The sequence below is a fragment of the Vidua macroura genome, chromosome 14 (assembly GCF_024509145.1).
Source record: "Vidua macroura isolate BioBank_ID:100142 chromosome 14, ASM2450914v1, whole genome shotgun sequence".
NCBI classification, from domain to species: domain Eukaryota; kingdom Metazoa; phylum Chordata; class Aves; order Passeriformes; family Viduidae; genus Vidua; species Vidua macroura.
Window position 1 is genome coordinate 16,276,899 of NC_071584.1, and position 20,999 is coordinate 16,297,897.

Sequence of the window (20,999 nt, forward strand, 5' to 3'; positions counted from 1 at the left end):
CCCAGGAAAATCGGGACCTCCTGAACTCGGCCGAGGGCTGATTGCCCTCCAAGCTGGGATGTGCCCAGTTTGTCCCAAACACCTTGGAGAAAGGAGGAAAATTTCCCTCCAGAGGTGGAATTTAGTGGGCTCTTGGCTTCATCCCACTCAGGGAAAGTGCCAAAAGAGGGATATTTCCCTCCCAAAGTGTTATTTACCACGGGATGGTCCTGTCAGCACCCACCAGCCCCACATGGGGGTAAAATCGGGATGGGGCAGTGCCAACAGAAGGAGCACAGAGGAAATGGACCCTGTTTGTTTGGCATTGTTGAGACAAGGAGGGAAAAGTCCTTTTCCAAACCCAGCACAGGGGGGATTTGGTGTGTTCTGGCAGGTTGATCATGGTGAGGGAAAGGAGGACTGGGATAGGAAGGACTAAACCTGGAATTAGGATTGAAAATCAAACTGCTTCTTTTCTTTAATTTTCTTCTTATTTTCTCTTATTTCTATCTCTTCTAATTTAATCAAATTTTCATTTTTATTTCAATTCTATTTATTTTCATTTTTATTTCATTTGTTGGCTAATTACTTTTTCTTTGAATTTCTTTTCATTTGATTTTTTTATTCAATCCATTTTGATTTTTAATTTATTCAGTAACCTCTCTGTGTGAATTTTACTACTCCACACCATGTCCTGAACGGGTTTAAAAGAGCAGATAAAGCCCAGCTGCTGCCTATCCCAGGCAGTTCCTGTTTTCCAGCTCACCCAGCACCTCTCCAGCTTGGATCCCTCTGGCTGCTTTTCTCAGGATGATTTGTGGTGGAGCCAGGAGGGATTTAAGGCCGTGCAGAGGTGTCACTTGTAAGTGTGGATTAGTGGTGGCCTTGGCAGTGCTGGGGGACAGCTGGTGACACCACCACTGCCCTGGGAGCCTGTGCCAGGGCAGGACAATCCTTTGAGAGGAGAAATTTTCCCTCATATCCAGCTAAACCTCCCCTGGGGCAACTTGAGACCTGTCTTTAAGGTTACCTGGGAGAAGAGGCCAACACCCAGCTGGATCCCGGAATCCCAGAACCACTGAGGCTGGAAAAGACCTCCAAGACTGAGTCCAACCCCCAACCAGCCCAGAGCCCTGAATGCCACATCCAGAAGATAAAATCCATCCCCTCTTCACGTCCATGACGTGGCTGATGCTCCACACTTGGCCCTCGAGCTGTCCCATCCCTCTGGCACCTTCCCACCCTCATCCCACCGCTCCCAGTCACCCCAAAGCGCTCCAGGGGGGCCACGGCCGCTCCCCTGGACCTCATTATCCCATTGACAGCAGTCCATATCTCCCTGGCCAGGAATGTATTTACTCCTGGGCACATAAGAAATTCATTTCCCAAATTGAATTATCTGCCTCGGGAGATCGGGGGTTTTGATTGTGTCGCTGCACTTCGGAAAGCGACTGAAAATTGATAAAAGCCAGATGGGAAGCGGAAACAGTCATTTCATGACTCCTTAAACGTTTCACTTGGTTAACCCTTGGATTGCACCGGGCTTGGATTCAGGCTGGAGTGTGGAAGCAATTTGTTGGGGAGTTCTCGGGATGTAGAGTGGGCTGGGAGTGCTCACCAGGGAAAGGAGTCCTGCAAGGGAGAGAAAAAGACTTAGGACAGAGATGTTTCCCCATGGGAGTTGTTCAGCCCCAAGGCTTCCAAGAGAACGGGGCAATATCCCAGCTGCAGGGTGTTTGGGTGCAGGGAATGTTCCTGAAGGTGTGGGATGAGCAGTAAATCCCTCAGGCATCTCTGGATGTGGGGAAGGCAAAGCTCAGAGTGAAAATGCCCAGCAGAGGCCAGGAACGGGAGTTTCTTTTCTTTGGGTGTGTTTCAATCAGCAGAAAATCGGGGAAGAGGGGAAACACATGAGGGAGGAATGGTTTTCCAGGCTGCTGGTCCTGGGGAACACAAGTCTGGCACTGTGGATTATGCTGAGAAGGCTCCCCAGCACCTGTGAATGGAGCAAATGCAGAGACTCACTTTATTCCTCTGTTCTGTCCTTTAAATTAACCTTTTATAGGATTTCTATAGGATTATTTTCCACTGGGGTGTATTCCCTGTGCTCCCATGGACCACACATGGCACAAATTCCCAGCTCGGCCCAGCAGGACTCGGCCCTAAACCCAAACCTTTCCAAAATATCTGCCAGGGCAATTAAAACCCTCAAATTCCCTAATAATGAGGGAAGAACACGACACAAGCAGCTCATCTTTGGGATCTGCAGCTGGAGCAGGGAGTGGATTCCGGGGCACATCTGCATCGAATCCCGGCTCCGGCTCTGGGAGCAATAACCTCGCAGGTGCCGGGGCTGGGATGTCTCCCTGCATCCCAAATCCTCGCCAGATCCCTTCCCTCCGTGAGAAGCCTCCGAAATTAAATTGCCTTTAATTGGTTTAGGGTTCTGCTTCTGCCACAGTCGCATCTTGGAAGCTGCAAAAGGCTCCAGCCCGGAATTCTTTACGATCTCGGTTTCCATTTCGTTAATATTTTCCAAGCTGGTTTCCTGTTTTCCTGTTGCCAAAAACACATTTCGGCAAAGAGAAAAATTATTTCACATTCCAAGTGTTGGAAACCTTTGTTTCAGCCCAGAAATTTGGGAAAAGCTGATACTTCTTTGTCGGCAGACCCTGCGGTGATCCTTGTTTTCCCAATTCCCAATTTCATCCCCAATTATTGGCACAAGGAGGGAGAACAATGCTCCTGTTCCTCCCTGGATTTTGGGTCCAGAACTCCAATATCCAGTATTTTTTAGATCCCACAAAAGCGAAGTTTCTATTCTTATCAGCTCCAAAATAATTGGTCATAGAGCAAAACAGGGAAGCTGGAAAAAGGGCTGGGAAAGGGCTCTGGGGTTGGAAAATCTCGCTCTGTCTGGAGCTGCTCCTTCCAGGGCTCAGTTCAGGAGAGAAAAAAAATCAGTGGTGCTGGGAAAAGCCATGAAAGGAAAAACCTTTTTACTGGGGCAGGAAGCCAAGGGAACTCCTCCAGCTCCACATCTCCCATCCTGACCATTTTCCATGTTTTTGTGCTGTTATCCTGCCCGTGCCTGGACCATCCCTGCTCCACAGTCCCAGGGATGAAAATGTGGGAATAAAGAGCTTGAAGTTCCCAAAAGCTGCTGCCTCAAACTCAGAGGGATAGTCTGAGTTGGAATATTGGAATATTGGGATAGTTCCATTTTGGGATTATTTTCCCTGGGGAGATGCTGGTGGAGCATCCCTGACCAGCAGCTCATGGATGTCAGATCCCTGGAAAATAAAAAATAAAAAATGGATTTCCAAATTCCTCCAGGTCAGGCTGGGTCAAATCAGAGATTGGATAAAACCAATATTTTATTTTAGTTGTTTTTTGTTTTTTTTTTTTTTAAATATAGGAATAAAGGGAAATCACTTCAATTTCCTCAGGAGCAGCCAAAAACTATCATTGGAAGGAAAAGCTGGGAAAGAGAAAGGGGGATTTTACAGGAATATTTAACATGGGAATATTTTACAGGAATATTTTACACGGGAATATTCAGCTGGGGCTGTTTGGGAGAGGGCAGAGGGAGATCCCCTTCTCCTGCCCTTTGGAGCAGGGATTTGGATCCATGAGAAAAACAAAAAGGAGGAAATCAGAGATTTCCAAAGCTCCCTTGAATTTCCTGGCTCCGTGCAGCTCCAGGAGGTTAGGAAGTGGCAATTTCTGCCAGGGCAGGGGAGAATCGGCTGCAGAGTAAGGGAAATTAAAATAACATAAAATAACATAAAATAAAATAAAATAAAATAAAATAAAATAAAATAAAATAAAATAAAATAAAATAAAATAAAATAAAATAAAATAAAATAAAATAAAATAAAATAAAATAAAATATAAATATAAAATATAAAATATATATAAAATAAAATAATAAAGTAAAAGGGATAAACAATAAAGTCAAATAAAATACAAGAAAATAAAACAAAACAAAATAAAATAAAATACACAAATGGAAACAAAAGAGAAAACACAAGAAAATACAAGAATGAAAATAAAAGAGTAAAATAATAAATTAAGTGGATTAGACTAGACTAAAATAACATAAAATAAAATAAATGTAATTTATTATTAAATCAAGGAGCAAGAAATAGGTTTTGCTGGTCAGACAGATCCTAAAAATGTAATATTAAGACTTAGGGTTGATTTAGGCCAGGTCTAACCCAAAACTGATGCTCCTTCCCCTCCTCCAGCCTATTGCAATGATCAGCTTCAATTCCAATCAGCAAAACAATAAAATTATCAGAAAAATAGTCAATAAAATAGTCAGAATAATAATAATCAAAATTTAAAGGAAATTTAACGGAGAGGACAGAGGAATCCCAGAGTGTTTCCAGGGTAATTTTTGTCTGAGTGATTATATTTAATGGAGTTAATTCAGATTCACACTGGGAAGCCCAGAGTCAGGAAGAAAAAGACATAAAATAAGGATGGGGACAGGGGGAAAAGTGTAATAAATTTAATTTAAAAGACAAGAATTATCCAAAAAACTCCTATAATGTCAATGCATTTTTAGGAAAAATCCAGGAAGTAACAATGACCATTTTTATCCCAGGATAAAATGGTAATTACATTTTTTAATGTAATTTTTTAATTTTTAAAATGGTAATTACATTTTTATCCCAGGATAAAAATGGTAATTACTGCTAATGGAACTGGATGAAAAAGTCTTTTTATGCAAATATTGTAGCTTAACATAAATCCAATGAAAATTAATGTTAAAAAATTTCCCGTGTGATTTAAAAATAATAATTTTACTGAATTTTGATTGAGAACTGAGCTCTCCCAGCCCCATCCGAGCTCCCTTGGCTGCTGTGGCTTCACTCATCCCCCGGGATCATCATTCCCTCATGCAGCCACACCCCTGTGACTGCAAAACTGCTCAACCACTCACTTGGGAATTAAATCAGAATATTTCCCTTCCCTTTGATTTTCTATTACACGGCTTCAAATATGTAATTAACGAGCGGGATAATATTATTGATGATTTTCTAAAATGTGAATTAAATAATAACCGGAGTTAAATAAACCCTGGGAGTCAGCAGCTCTTCGAGGTGAACTTTTCTCCTTCATTCTCCAGGAAAATTAATTAATTTTCTACATTTTCCAATAAAACACAGCACAGAAACTGGGAAGGAGCCCGAGGTTTGTCCCTGCTTTTTGTCACCGTGAGAGGAGTCAGCAGCTCTGGTCCCATCCCAATCCCACTGCAGCAATGCCATTGGCACTGCTGGGAATAATTTTGTTTAAGATTAGAATTTACAGGTCTATTTTCTATAAAATATTTTCTTTATAGGAAAAGAGAGAGAAAATCTATGCCCTTCACCCTGCTGGAGTTTCAGAGGAAATTCCACGTTCGCACTCGAGAGCATCCACAAGAGAAAACAGGGAGGGAGAAATCCTTGTTTTCGATCATAAAAATAATCCCAAAGTGGTGTTGCCTCCCCTCGGCTGAGCGGGATGGGATGGGATGGGATGGGATGGGATGGGATGGGATGGGCTGCACATGTTCCCTTTGGGATTCACTGGAAAATTGTATTTACTCGAAAACAGTAAACCAGAGGATTTTACATTTCCATCGAGCATCCCGAGAAACCGAGAACGGACCGAGCGCCAGATCCAGGGAAATGTGTGGGATGCTGCAGGGAGTTAAATCGGCTTCTGGCAGGATCGGGAGGCTGAGGAAAAGCGGGAACTCGCCCGCAGATGGCAGAAGGGAGGCTTGGATCAGCTGCGGGCTCCCAAGACGTGCGCGGGGCTGGTACCACCCGGCAGCCTGGGGTCAGCACCCCCAAATCCCAGTGTTAATATCACCCAAATCCCAGGGTTAAAATCCCCCAAATCCCAGGGTTAAAATCCCCCAAATCCCAGGGTTAATGTCCCCCAAATCCCAGGGTTAATGTCCCCCAAATCCCGATGTTAATATCACCCGAATCCCAGTGTTAATATCCCTCAAATCCCAGAGTCAGCACCTCCAAGTTCCAGTGTTAAAACCCCCCAAAACGCAGTGTTAAAATTCCCCAAATTCCAGTGTAATTATCCTCCAAGCCCGTGTTACCACCCCCAAATCCCAGTGTCAGCATCCCCAAATCCCTGTGCTATCACCCTCAAACCCCTGAATCACCATGCCCCAGCCCCCAGTGTTAGCACCTCAAGATCCCAGTGTTAGCACCACAAAGTTCCTGTGTTACCATCCCCAAATCCCAACACCCACAGCTTGGAAAAGCCCCCTGAGATCCCCAGAGTCCAACCACTGCCAGGGCCACCACTGACCCATTCCCCAAGTGCCACATCCACACGGATTTTAAATCCCTCCAGAGATGGGGACTCCACAGCTCTTTTCCTTAAGAAATCTCTTTTAATATCCATTCTAAAGCTCTGTCCCCTTCCAGGGAACCAGGACCTGGATGCTGATGTTGAATATCAAGCTGTGACAGGAAGAGGTTTTTGGAAGTGAATTAATTCACAGGGGGTGAGGGGAAGCCCTTTATTAACCCTTAAAAGCCTCTTTCACCCAGCCCCTGATGCCAAATGAAGGAGGTGAAGCTGCTTTTTGTGGGGTGGCTCATGCAGGAACCTGAACTTGAATTTAAACTGGCAAAGATTGGGTTTAGATGGTATATTGGGATATTGGGATATATTTAGATGAGATATTGAAATATTGGGAAGAATTCCTGCCTGTGAGGGTGGGGAGGCCCTGGCACAAGGTGCCCAGAGAAGCTGTGGCTGCCCCTGGATCCCTGGAATTGTGTAAGGCCGGGTTGGATGGGGCTTGGAGCACTCTGGGATAGTGGAAGCTGTCCAGAATTTGGAACTGGATGGGATTTACAGTAATCCCCAGCCCAAACCATCCTGGGATTCTATCTGGGAGCAGGTTCGGGTGCCCAGGAAAAACTGAGTCACATTTGCACAACCATTTGCCAAGGAAGCAAATTGCACATGACAAGGATTTGGTTCCAGTTTATAACTGAGGGCGGGGGGGAAAAGACAAAATAAAAACCTCCTGCACGGGAAGGGTTCACTTCAAATCTGGGAAACTCCAAACTGAGCACCCTGATGAGCGCTGGCTTCCCAGTGTCCAAAATCCCAAAGCTGAACCCTCCAGGAGTGGATTTGGGCATGAAGGATGGAGGAGTCGCTGGTCCCCACTCATCCCACATCCTCTCCCATTTGAAGGCCCAGCCTGGGAGTGTTGTCTCATTTGTTATTAATAACATCCATGGTGTGCACTGGGGCTGAGCCTCATTCCATGTGTCCGGTGTTTGGGCATCGTGTGCCACGGCCCATCTGGGCCTCGTTTGAAGCCCCTCGCAGTCGCAGGGGTCCATGTGCAACTGATAAAGGCCAATTTGGGGTGGCTGCGAGGGGGGGGCACCTCTCTCCAGGCCAATCCAAGAAGGACGCCCTATATGTTTTGGAAGTGCTAAACCCCAGGGAAATTACTTCATCCAAAGCCGCTCCAGACCCCAGTAATGAAGGCTGTGATGTAGCCAGTGTTCACCCATGTTGACTTTACAGTACTGGAATTAATCCATGTGCATTGCAGCTCGGTGAAATCACTTCCAGCCCGTAGCAGCTCCGGGGCTGACTTCATCCTTGCAGCCCCAGATGCAGATCCTCGGAGCCGGGGAAATCAGGGAGAGGATGGAAGAGCTGCTCCCCGTGCACGCCGACGGCTCCGTGGGGATGGCAGATTGTCCTGGGGACCATCCAGATCTCCCAGCTCCACGGGGCTTCTCGGTGCTCTGCTCATCTGCTCCCGTGGCTCTGCTTCCTGCAGGGCTGGAGACAGGGATTTGCTGCTCCCTCTATGAGATTATTCCATTTTAACCCCTAGAAAAATCCCAGTAATCTCACTGTGACCGTGGCTTGTCCAGGGTGCAAATTCCAGCCGATGCTATGGGCCGTGCCCAGAGCTGCCTTGGGAAGGGGCTGTGCAAGCACGGGGCTTTCCTCACTGCCATAACCCCACTGCCCTCACCCTGGCAATCTTTGTGTCCTTTAAAGTTGGACACTCTGGGTATTTTTGTGCTGTTTCAACCACAGAAATTCAACTGTGGGGTGTCCTGGCTGCAAGCGCCCTCCTGGGAGCTCAGCCCAGCTCCAGGGAGTGGGCTTGGAGGAGCTAAGGCAAACATGGATCCCTCCAGGTCTGCAGGTGCAATCCACTGCCCAGCCCTGCTCCCCTTCCTTCTCCTTCATCCCTAGTTTCCAGTGCCATTTTCTCAGGAAAAATGCAGCTGCCTTTTCCTGGGCAGAGCTCACTCCTTTATCTAAGCGAGAGTAAAGAGCTCCTGCAACGTGAGCACCACCCCAAACCCTCAGTTTGGTGCTGTTCCACCCATCCCATAAAGCTGAAATCCCATGGGGATGGATCCTGCCTGTCCAGGCTCTCCTTTGCTCCGTGCCTGCTGCTGGAGGCTGGAGGGGGATGCTCTGGGGACCCCCAGCAGCTCCCCACATCAGGCAGATCTGATGCTCTGCTCAAGTCTCTGCAGCACGGAGAAATTAACGGGAATTCATGGATACTCAGCTTTCCGAGGAACTTCCTGGGCTGTTTAAAATCTCTGGGGCAGCAGGATTTTCAAACATCTCTGAGGGCAATTCCTCAGGTAAGGGAGAGGGCTCTGGACACGGCTGTGGGCATTCCAGGATGCCCCTTGGAATACTACAGGGTGTAGGGAAAGTGCAAAACATGAGTATCCAAAAGGATTTATCAATCCTTGTATTTTTGCCGGGCTGTTTGCTGTCTTACCTAACCCCTGTCATGTAATTTAATTACGTTTGTTTAATTTCTTTCTTTAAAAAAAAATGCATCTGGGACTGGTAAACTTAATTAAAAAGAAACATTGTTAAGCAGCCTGATACAGCTATAATTTGATTTAAAGTACTGGATGATACCAACATTATAAATGTAAAGTGATACGGCTTTTTTTGAGAAAAAAAAGGGACCTAAATGAACTTAAAATCCTTCTTCATTTGAGCCAGGGTTAATTGTGAAGTCTTTCTTCCTCCTGTTTTGTGGCTGTAGGGCTTTTCTGAGTGGGGGAAGAAATATTCCCTCCTCAAACAAAGGATTGCTGGATCATTTGTGCTCTGCAGCCAAGCCAGGTTTCAGTACTTTTGTTCATGGAATGCAAAATCCTGAGTGCCCCAAAATCAGTGCCAGAGCTCCCATGGATTTCAAAGGTACCAGAACATTGGGGGTCATTTAGATTTGTTTGTGGAAAAATTTCCTGGATTTCAGGGAATCTTCCACCCAGCACGAGTCAGAGGGGTAGAAGTTGCCATCAGAAGCTGTTTATTGTAAATATTTACGTGCCATCCAGAGGGATATAACACAATATTCCATAGGATTGGTGCTTTTCCTGACTGAAATCCAAGCAAGTCCATCTCCTCCGTCCAGCAGGGGCCGGCGCTGGATCCGGGGATGCCTCGCTCGCTCTGGATCCCGCTCCTAAAGCCGGGATATCCCGTGCTGCCCCTACCAAATCCTTCCCAAACCTCCCTGCCGGAGTCGAGCCGGGCTCTGCCCGGGGATTCTCGCCCTGAGAGAGAGAAAATCCTGAGGGAGGCTGGAAACTGTCCCAGCTCCACGGCAGCGCTGCGGGCTCGGGGCTGGGATGCTCCGCTGGCCCCGCGAGGATGGAGCTGGGATTGGGGCTGGAGCTGGGATTGGGATTAGGGCTGGGATTGGGGCTGGGATTGGGGCTGGAGCTGGGATTGGGATTAGGGCTGGAGCTGGGATTGGGATTAGGGCTGGGATTGAGGCTGGAGATGGGTTTGGGATTAGGGCTGGGATTGGGGCTGGGATTGGGGCTGGGATTGGGGCTGGGTTTGGGATTAGGGCTGAGATTGGGACTGGAATTTGGATTGGTGCTGGGATTGGGGCTGGGGCTGGGGCTGGATGGCACCGACCTCCCTCCTACCAGTGCTGTAAAACCATTTCCTAATCCAACACAAAATTAAAAGGTTTTTTCCAGTAGCAAAATGATTTTGTAGGAGCTGCTGGGTTTAAGTGTTCCCAGAATTATTTGCAGGAATATCCCAGACAGGCCAGGAAGTGGCTGGAGGGGCGAACCCCAAATTTCCATCCCTGAGCTCGGGGAATCCCCTCCCACAGTGGTGCAAAATCCCTGGGATGGGTTTTGCCAGCCAGAGTTGAACAAATCCCTGGGTGCTGGGCTTGTGTGTGCAAACTTGGCACAAATCAAAGCCAGAACTGAACCAAAAAAAGACAAATAATCAACAAATTATGAACAATGGGATCTTCACTAAATATATTTTGTAGTTTGGTTTCTTAAACTGTGTGTGGAATTGTTCTGATGACATGAGGAAGTGGGCTCTTGGACAGACTTAATTCCACTTATTTTAGATTTCAAATTAATACATATAAAAATCTTCATTGAAAAACCTTAACTGAAATTCTTGATAATTGAAATCTAAATTTAAAAAATCTGAATTTCACTTTTGCATTACACTTTCCCCTTGATTGTTTTCCCTCGGTTCTTTTGCCTTTAATAAGAATCAACCATCCTGTTTTCCCCTCCTCCAGGGAAGGAGGACCCAGCTGACAGATGAAAAGCTGAGATACACGAAAAGGAAAACACTAAAAATTTTTTAAAAAATCATTTTTCCTTCAACTCCACTCGATTACAGTGATCTGAGCTCCTACTGGAGGCACAGACCCCAAGCTGGAAAGTGTAACAGGTTTGAATTTAACTTTCTCTCTTTAAACTTTAAATTTTATGGAACTTTATGACTTAGAAAGTGCCCGAGAACTCTTGGAGCAGCTCCGGCACAGGCAGGATCCCAGCAGGAGCTTTGCAGGTGTCCCGGTAGGAGAAGGGATTCCATGTTATTTTTTGAGTGGAAACCTTGATAAATTAAAGCTTTTCTTTTTTGTCTTGTAAATTATTCTCAATGTGTTCTTGATTTGGGGAAAGGTAAACAAACTGAGGGAGTTTTCAAACTCGGGGTTGTTCGCACATACAACAACTCCAGGGATCTGGGAGAGGGTTTGTGGGAGCTCGGGAAGGAAAACCCACAGATCCAGGGAACCCCTTTTTCTGTCACCACTATTTGCCACCCGTGGATACAGGAGTTTTTTAATTACTAATTTTTTACTAATTCTCTTGGTTGCATTTTAATCCTGTTATATATTACGGAGAGAAAAAAAAATCCAGGACTGTGTTTTGTGTATTTATTCCCTATTATTTAGAGGAGAGCAGATCCATTCCTTATCTCCCAGAATCCTGGGATCATTAAGGTTGGAAAAGAGCTCTAAAATCAACAAGTCCAACTGTCAACCCAGCACCACCACCCTGCTCGAAGCTGAATTGTAACAATTTGAGGAAAACCCGTTTTTCAGTGCTCTTACCTCCACTCTGAGCTGCCCAGACACGGGAACATAAAACACCTCAGGCCAGGGAGTGCCGTGGCAGGGAGGGGTGCTCCTTCAGGTGGAGAAAGGATCACCCTGAGCCAGCTGGGATCCATCAGCCACTGCCCACTGAGCCCTGCTGGGAGCTGCTCCTTGTTGGGTTTCTGCAGCAGGCAAAGAGCTGTGGCAGCAGCTCCTGAGCCATCTCTGGGTGGGAAGCTGCAGCTCTGAGCAGCGCTGATCCCCGAGATGCCGGAGAACAGCCCTGGTCCTGCTGCTTCCCGACCTCTCCCCACCGTGTGGCCCTGCTCTGCCCCAGCACGGGGTGTGAGCCATGCCAACAAAATCCCTCAGGAGAGCACACCCAGGAAAAGCCTGGAGCTCTTCCCTGCCCTCCAGCAGCAAGGCAGAGCTGCAGCTGGAGCTTTCAGGACTCCTCAGTGATTCCCTGAGTTTGCTGTTGCTGGGATTGGGAATTGGAGGATGTGCGGAGCAGGAACCTTTGGCATCCTCGGGGCTGAGTTTTGTTTTGCAGTGAACTGGAGGATCTGTTCAGTATGGAAGTGCTTTAAGTTTGTGGAACGTGGGACAATAACTCTGAGCAGATGCACAAATGCAGGCAGAAATCCAGGGAAAAGTAGAGCTCCTCTCACTACAGTTTATGGGAACTCCCCTTGCCCTGCTTGGGCTCTGGGCTCTGCTGTCCCAGGAGAAAGGGGAAGGAGAGGGAAGAGTGAAGTCCAAGTGGGATTTTTTAAATCCAGACAACTTCTGGCATCATTGGAGTCATCCAGCTCCTGCCTTTGGTGGCACTGCTGGGGGAGAAGCCAAACCTGCCCTGGTGCTTGGTTTAATGCTGAGCTCATCCTAAACTTTCACCCACAGGAACACAAATGAATTACTAATTCTATTCCAAACTATGTCCACCGGGTTTCCATAGGGAAGGGAGAATTTACCCAGGAACTGAAGGGGCACAGCCAGACTTGAGACATCCCCCTGAATGCAACCAGATGTGCAAGGAATACACGACTTTCCATGGGTAAAACCTGCTGCAGAGCCCAAATTAGACTCAGCTGCTACTTCCAGGTCTTGAAGGTTAGGAAAAAGCAATTTTTTTGTGGGTGAGCTATAACCATGGCTCAGCCTTCCAGCCATGGCTGGCAGGACAGGGTATTTATTGGCGAGGGCAGATGCTCCCGACTGGAGATATTAAATCCATATTCCTGATCTTTAATTGCAGCTTAGCTAAAAACCCACACAAGGCAAGGAACTAAGATCAGTGTATTCCACACAGCAAGGAAAATGATTTTGTCCTCTTTGAGCCTTCCCACTGTGCAGCGTGGGCTCCAACCAAGGGTGGGAAAACCCTGCATTTCCCAGTGGAGGATTTCACGTTTCACACAGGAGGATCTCTCCTGGAACACCCACACACTGTGGTCCTGGAGACCCTGGATGGGAAACCACAGCTGGCAGCACTGCTCCATGTCCACAGTGGCTCTGTGACCCCCAAAACAGCACACAGAGTCGTGGAGCTGGGACAGAGCATCCTGATGGATGGAGAAACACTGAGGGAACAGAGCCGGGTGAGCTGGTGGATCCCAGGGAAGGGCCCAGGGAGCTCAGCCATGGATGGGACACCAGGAGTCAAAGAGGAGATGCTGCTGCAGAGCCCCTTTCCCTGCTGAAAGCCAAGGGATGCTTGCCTGGAGCTGGCTCCCTCCTGCAACCAAGGCCTTCCCAGCTCACCTTGTTTTTCCATTACTCGAGGACTCAGCTCGTTTCTCTGAGCAAATCCCCTGCTAAGGTTGCTGGGATTTGAATTTATGGCCACGGGAGGTGTTGAGCCACCAGGCCAGATGGTTATGTGCTAATTTCCATGGGTTGGAGTGGTCTGGGGATCTCAGCACAACTGTCCACATTCCCAAACTAGAGAAAGCCGTAGCTTGAGCTGTTTCCTACATTAAATCATTGCATGGTTTTCTTCTCCCCATATCACAGAAAAGGGTTTGATTTGGGCTGTATAATTTACACTCCATAGCCTGTGACCCAGGGCAGCCAGAAGGAAACTTTGGAAGGGGAGATAATACCATGGAGGCAGATTTCCCTCTTCCCTGAGCTGAAATTCCACATGAAGCTGAATTTTGTTGACCAGTTCAGCTAATTCTGATTTTCTTCTGCCCCAGCAACACCAGCCACTGACAGACTTAATTGACAGACTTTATCCTTATTTTGCACAACTCAGTGCTATTGGGTGGCAAGTCAATCACATTTATTTATGAATTTAAAATTAAAACCAGAAAATAATACTCATCCTCCCTAAGGGGGAGGCTGAAAAAGCAGAGTCTCACCCAGCTTTGCGCAGGGAGTTCATGCGGCTTTAATTTCCAACACAAAGAATATCTCGCTGGGCTGGGGGGTGACATCACCCTGCTCCCAAAACTTCATGTGGTTCTCTTCCTTGCTTTTAAAGCTATTATTTTACATCTCTGCCGACAGATATTTGTGTTGGCACATCTCATGGAATATTAAGATTGTATCTTTTCTGTTTCATTTCAAAAGGCGCTTCCTAACCCGAGTGCAAGCTCACAACTCCAAACCATGAAGATGAGTGAAAGCTTCCTTGCAAACCTCTTAATTTATTGTCCTCCTCCCCAGTGCCTCAGCCCTTCCAAGCTTTCATTCTCATCCCTCTGTATTTGCATTTAGGGCCATAATTAGCTGCATTAACTGAGGATAGAGTAGCAAAACAAAGAGGAGCTTTCTGTCGGTCTCACCCAGGTGTTGGTTTAAGGACAGAGTTTATCTCTGCACACAGGGAAAGATGGAAAAGCCTTCAGCACATCCTGGGGCCAGAAGAGATCTGGTGGGGTAGAGACAGCAGCAATGGAGAGAAATGAGTGGAAACAAAGCCCTTGGAAAAGCACTTTTCACTGGAACTAGTGGGACTGGGATAAATCACCATGTTTGGACTCAAACCCCAGGGAAGGGGGAGCAAAGCTTCGTGCAGGCATGGGGATTTGGTGTGGTGGAAGAACAAGCCCCAGAAACCTGCAATTCCAGCAGGAGTAAACCTGCCCATCCCTGGCTTTTTCTGCACTCAAAGAGTGGTTAAGCTTTGGAAGAGGGACCCCAGGGAAGTGGAGGTGTTCAAAAACCACGTGAACGTGGCAATTTATGATGTGGTGTAGTGGGCATGGGAGTGATCAGTCGAAACTTGGACTTGATGATCTTGGAGATCTTCTCCCGCCTTGATGATTCTGTGATTTTTTAAGCCAAACTCCAAAACAGGCTCTAGTCCACCCTGTGGAAGTCACCAACCAAGACCACAGGACACCCCAGTGCCCCTGTCCTGCCGCACCTCCTGGCCGTGGAGCTGCCTCCTCTGGCTCTTCTCTTCCTGCTGGAGTGAGGACACAGCCCCACAGGGGGTTTGGCAGCTGGAACCTGGGCACCAGGGCTGGAATGGCTGCGATGTTGCCATCGCAGGGCTGGTGAGGGAGAGACCCCAGGAGAAGGACCTGCAGCACGGACCCCAGCGCTGGTGACCATTTGTCCAGGTGGGCTTGGCAAGCTGGCTCTGTCTGGGACATTTGGGATGGGTGTTGGTGCTGTGAATCCTCATCCTCCTCACCCCAAATCTTGGTGATCATGAGAGAATTGACCCATTTTTTTCCTCTCTGAGCAGATGATGCCACTTAGGCCATCGAATCACCAAGGGGGTGTCTCGAGGTATCCAGTAACTGTTTAAAGATCCCAGGCTGCATTTGGTAAAAATAACATCCCTCCTCTCTAAAAAGGCTTTTTGCCCTCAGATTTCTTCCTCCAAGAGGGCTCCTGAGGCTCAGGTCCCAGTTGGGGTTTCCAGACTTTGGGATGCTGAGCAAGGAGCACGGGAAGGTGGCTCCATGGGAAGGTGGCCCCAGCTGTGCCCAGCTCTTGCCCAGGAATATGGAATAACTCAGTATCAGCTTCCCCGTAAGTATTTTAATTTCCCTTCTCCTGTGTGCTTTTCCTGGCAGCTAAACTGAGAACTTCAGCTTTTTCTTCCCCATATTCCAGCAGTGAGGAGAGCAGGGGTGGCTCTGGGGACAGGGGGGCCTGGGGCTCACGTGGGGTCACCCCATCTCCCTCCCTGGAGCCCTTCCCTGAGGTAAAGGCAGACAGGATTTGTTTTGGTGCAATTCTAAAGGTTTTCTTCCTCATCCATGTGCTGAGTTTTGCCCTCTCTAAATCCCCCCTTATTATACATTCTTTAAGTATTTTCTTTAAGTGTTATGAGGAAAGTTCAACACATCAGGAATTTTCCCTGTTACTTACAGGGGGAAGGGGGCAGGTCTTGAGTTTATCTCTCAGCTCCGGAGAAGCCGTGATGAAGGAAAAGTGGTGGGAGAGCAGCTTGGAGGGATGGAAGGCTGGTGGCTGGAGAGGAGATGGAGCAGCTTCTCATTCTCCCACACAAACACGAGCCAAAAACCAGGAGCTGGGCTGGGAAAAGCCACATTAAAAACGTTCCTCACAGCACAGAGATGAGAAATTCTGCTTTTCCAGAAAATATTCAGAGGTTGCAGTGAGATCTCTCACAGAAGGTCCCGTTACATCACGCTGGAGGTCCTGGAGAAACTCAGCAGGGCACCAGCCACAGCTGGAGGAAGGTTCTTGTGGGGACAGGTCCTGTTGCAGTCTCATCCTTAGCCCACCCCACAAGGGCATTATTGACCCTTCCCTGACTTCCCTGCAGGTGGGGGTGAACACCGCCCACCCCTCTCTCCTCCTGAAGAGATCCGAGTGCCCTAATTTGATTTAACTCTCCCCAAATGCTGTCTGTATTGTTTTTACTTCACTGAATCATTTCCTTAAGGTTTAATCCTATTCCCTGTGCACTCTCTGGGGGGGTTATGTATAAAATAACATAACAGAGATTTATTTTAATTTATCTTTAACTAATGCAGCGCACACGGAGGTGAAGGACCTCTTTAGGAGGTCAACCAAGAAACTTCAGCACTGGTTGGCCACCACCATAAACTGCTCATTTCTTGCTCAGATCTGTCATTTTTGCCATGGAATAAATCCAGGATTGCCCTGTGGAGAAGGATACCTTGCCATCACCTCCTGGTTTGGATGGAGTCAGCCCAGAGTGCCACAGCCCAGCAGGGATGGAGAGAAGAGACAGTCACAGAAGAGGAGAGGTTCTTCAAAGTTCATGAGGGGTAAAATAATCATGGAATGAAATGAAAGCTGTGCTGGGGAACGGGATATTTGAGAATGTCAGGGAAAACAATCTCCTGAGCACTGTTTTACACTACCACAGGTGTTTTCTGCCAAGAATCCTTCAGTCTTCAGCAGTTTCTGTTTGAAAGCTTTTTAGGAAAAAGAAATATTTGTTAATCTGTTAATGACTAATTAGTTAATGACTCCTGCGAAATGGCGTTCGTTTACAAAAATTCAAGTTGAATATTGGCACTTGCAGCTCCTGTAGAGCCCAACCCAGTGTTATTCCAGTCCCCAGAAGGGTCATTCCTCACATCCTCTCCATTGCAGCCTCTCCAGGGCCTTTAAAAACTGTTTCATTCCAGCTCTTACATCCTCCCATTCCTTTCCCTGGGTGGGTCATGGCAGTTCTTTGTGGCACAGTCTCATCCATAAGTTTATTTTTTTTCCTCCAAGGAAAGGCTATTATTTGCACAATGGAACACTGGGTATTCACTTGCATTTCTCAGCGCAGGTGTGCCCCTGGCAGATGTGAGGCAGCACGTTCAATTCTATTTATTACATATTTATACGTTAGATTTTGGTTGCCCAGAGCAGCTGTGACTGCCCCTGGATCCTTGGAAGTGTCCAAGGCCAGGTTGGATGGGACTTGGAGCACCCTGGGCTAGTGGAAGGTGTCCCTGCCCATGGCAGGGGGTGGCACCGGATGGGCTTTAAAGTCCCTTCCAAACTGTTTTGGGATTCTTCGATTTACAAACAAATAGATTTGGATCTAAAAATCCCATGTTTATTTACTGGTAGCAGTACGGTTGGGAATCCAGGAAAAAGAGGAAACTTCAAGGTGAGCCCTGGAGTGACAAGTTAGCAGCATGTGCAAAAAGGGTTAAATCAATCCTAAAATAATGTTTTACAGCAGAGGAAAGAGCTTTAGAGGGTGGATGGAGTTGGTGCCACCAAGGCTGGGGTGGGAAGAGCACTCAGGGACATGGGATCAGCCCAGGATTCTCTGCTTTGCTCCCTGCAAGAGAAGAGGAGCTACACCACCCAAAATATTGCTCAGAGTGTGTCCCACCTCACATACACCCAGCGGGAAGGGAGATGCACGCACACCCAGTTGTAAACTTGAGTACTCATCATTTAATTAACACTGGAGAAGCAATGGCTGAGGCTCTCCTGGGAGCCAGGGTTTGAGTGATGGTGCTGCACCTCTCTGATCAGAGACTGCAGGGCTGGAAACCAGGATTTCCCCAAATATTAAATGGATAAATATTATCTTGCTAATGATTTGTGGAGCAGAGAATGAACGACCCTTGAGTTTAGCCCGAACAATCCTTGAATTTATCCATTAGAACCAAATATATGCAATACCAAATTTATAATTGCAGCTCTATATGAATCCATGATGGAGTGGAAATATAAAAGAGGTAAGTATTAGATGCATAATTGAGTTCAGGTGATATTAAAATATTACCCCCCCCCAAGCCAAAAGGCAGGTTTGGTTTGCTTTGTTTTTGGTGTGGGTTTTTTTGTTTTGTTTTGTTTTGTTTTCCCTTCTTTTGTTTTGGTGAATGCAAAGCAAATCTTGGCAAAATCAAGCTTGAAAAGAACTCCATCTCCTAAAATCTACCCCAAAAGTGGCTGGGCAAGGCTGTGGCTGGAGGTTACCTGAGTGCTTTCACACATAAAGGGACAGTATTAAAAGATCATTTCCAAGTTAAGCAAATATTTCTGGCATATTGTGCAACACTTGCTTTAAAATTAACTTAGTTATTCTGAACTTTATGCCAACTGATTATTTGCTAGACTCTCTGATGATGGTAATTCAGGACATTCCATCCCATAATTCCATAAAGACAATAAGATTACGCAGCCCAAGCAGGCTCTGAGTCAGCCTTTGACAGATTAAAGCTCCCAAAGTCCCCTGAAAACCCTTCTCTGACACATTAATTTGACCTAAACTCTCAAAATGTTCCTGATTATATCATCTCAATCGGGCTTGATTTTTGTTTTATTTTTCAGTGTAGGAAATTAAAAAGGCTCAGTTGATCCCCAGCCAAGTTCTTGAAATGTGTTGCAATGCTGAGGAAATCAAAGATTACTCGAAATACTTTTTAATAATATGTCATGTCAGCAGAGATAAAGGTTCACACTCCATGCCCTCAGCTGGCTTCCATCAGCTCTGGCCAGGACCCGCCGGTCACCTTAAAATCATGAGCTTATCCTTTTCTAATTATGAACATGTTCATAAAATTTGATTAATTTCTCTTTGTAAGAAGAATTAAATCTGCATAGGTGGGGCTGATCCTGCCCAGGAGCAAGAGGTAACCCCAAATTTCTTTCCCCTGCCCAGTTCTCCATCCATTTCTTGCCACAAGGGATCATAGAATGCTTTGGGTTCGAAGGGACCTGACAGAACATCTAATTCCAGCCCTCCTGCCATGGACAGTGAACCATTATCCTGTGGAATGACATTCCAGAGGATGGGCAGCAGGCTGGACATTGTCCCACAGAGGCATCAGGCAGGAGCACCTGGACATTCTGTAGGAAACAAAACCACATCAGAGGCCACTGCTGATGGAGATCCATGGCAGGATGGAGTGACACAAGGCCAAATCCACCTGTAATTCAGATGACAGCTATCAGACTTTGGGAAATTGGGATACCAATTTCCCACTCCCCAGTCAGGCTGCAGGTATTGCCTCCACCAGAGCTGGCACTGGAGTCAGGCCAGCAGCTGGAGAAGGAGGCGGCTTCCAACCAGGTGTCCAGGCTGGATGTTGAGCTTGGGCTTTTGGCAGCTGTATCTGCACCCCTTCACTTCCTCTGAGATCTTTTCCCTGCTCAAATCCCTGTCCTAGTGAGATATGCCAGGAATCTGGTGCATAAATGTGTGCTAAGAAAGGGATAAATAGATATAAATGTGTATTAACATCAGTGGGCAATGCCCACCCTGAGCTGAGTAAGGAGCGTCCTTCGGATGGGGATTTGAGGACAAGAATGTGAGTCTGGGACAATTTAAATACACATTTGGGAACAAATACACAGAAAAGCTGTGGCTGCCCCTGGATCCCTGGAAGTGTCCAAGGCCAGGTTGGATGGGGCTTGGAGCAGTTTGGAACAGGGGAAGGTGTCCGTGCCCATGGCATGGGGTGGGTTGAGATGAGATTTAAAGTCCCTTCCCACCCAAACCATTCCATGTTCTTCACAAAGACGACCTGCTGCCAGCCCAAACCTTGGGAATGCGTGCACCAGGACAGTGACTCTAACAAATAGAGCAAGAAATCCTGAGAAGTGAAACATTTGGAACATACCAGGGCTTCCCTGCCACTCTGGGAGCACCTGGAAGCAGAGCATGGAATGCTGCACCCCATCCCCTGCCTGTCCCAAAGCCACAGGGCCCTGTGGCAGCTCCCCTCTCCTCAACCTGCTTTCTCAGCTGGCCTGTGAATTTTATCCCTTTCCACATTTTTTTCCCGTTAAGGCTCATTTATCCCTGCTGACCTCCCCAGTGCAGGCAAAGGCTGCGGGGCCAGGGGGGTTGGACACCCCCCTGCTCAGCGGGGACACCACTCTCCCCTCCCCAAAACCCACCTGAACCCCAGAATCCCCTTTGCCGCCGGCTCTGGGGACGGTTCCCGGATGGAAAATAAATCAGCGCGGGGCTTCCAGCCTGGGCAGGGCGGGGAGGTGCCCGGAGCGGGGGTGAAAATGCCGCGCAGATCCCGCGGAGCGCTTTCCCTGCGCACCTGAGGGTCCCGGCCGGAGGCCCCCGGCTTCGACCTTGCCCTGCCCGGCCGCGCAGGAGTTTCCCGGGACTCTCCGCGTGGAAAACGGGGATTTCTGCCCCTAATTCAGCGCAGCTGCCGCGGGCGGCGGGGCCGCGCTTTGAAGCGGAGCTGGAGAGGTGGGGGGGTGGCGGAGCGGGCGGGGCTGCCTTAAAAAACACCCCAAAAACAAGCAAACAAACAAAAAGCAAAGGCAAAACGGGAAACAAAGCCGGAATCTCTGCCCGGCGCTGTCACAGCCCAGGGGTGGCACCGGGTTTGTCGTGCCGGGGACACCGGAGGGGCCACGCGTGACCGGCCCGCGGGGGCAGCTCGGCGGGGCCAGAGGAGGGGCACGGCTCCCTTCTCTTGTATCCTTTCCCCTCTTTTACTTTTCCCCCCTTTTATTGATATTTTCCTGCCTTTTTCTTTCTTTTTCTACCCTTTTCTCTTTTTCCTCCTTTTCTCCTTCTTTTCTGATAATCTTTCTCCTTTCTCCTTTTCCCCCTTTCTTTTCCTTTTTTTTCTTTTTCCCTTTTGCGCTGGTTCTGGTTAAACGTTATTTGCACTTTTGTTGGAAAAGTGGCCCCTAGTGTGCAATTATGTCA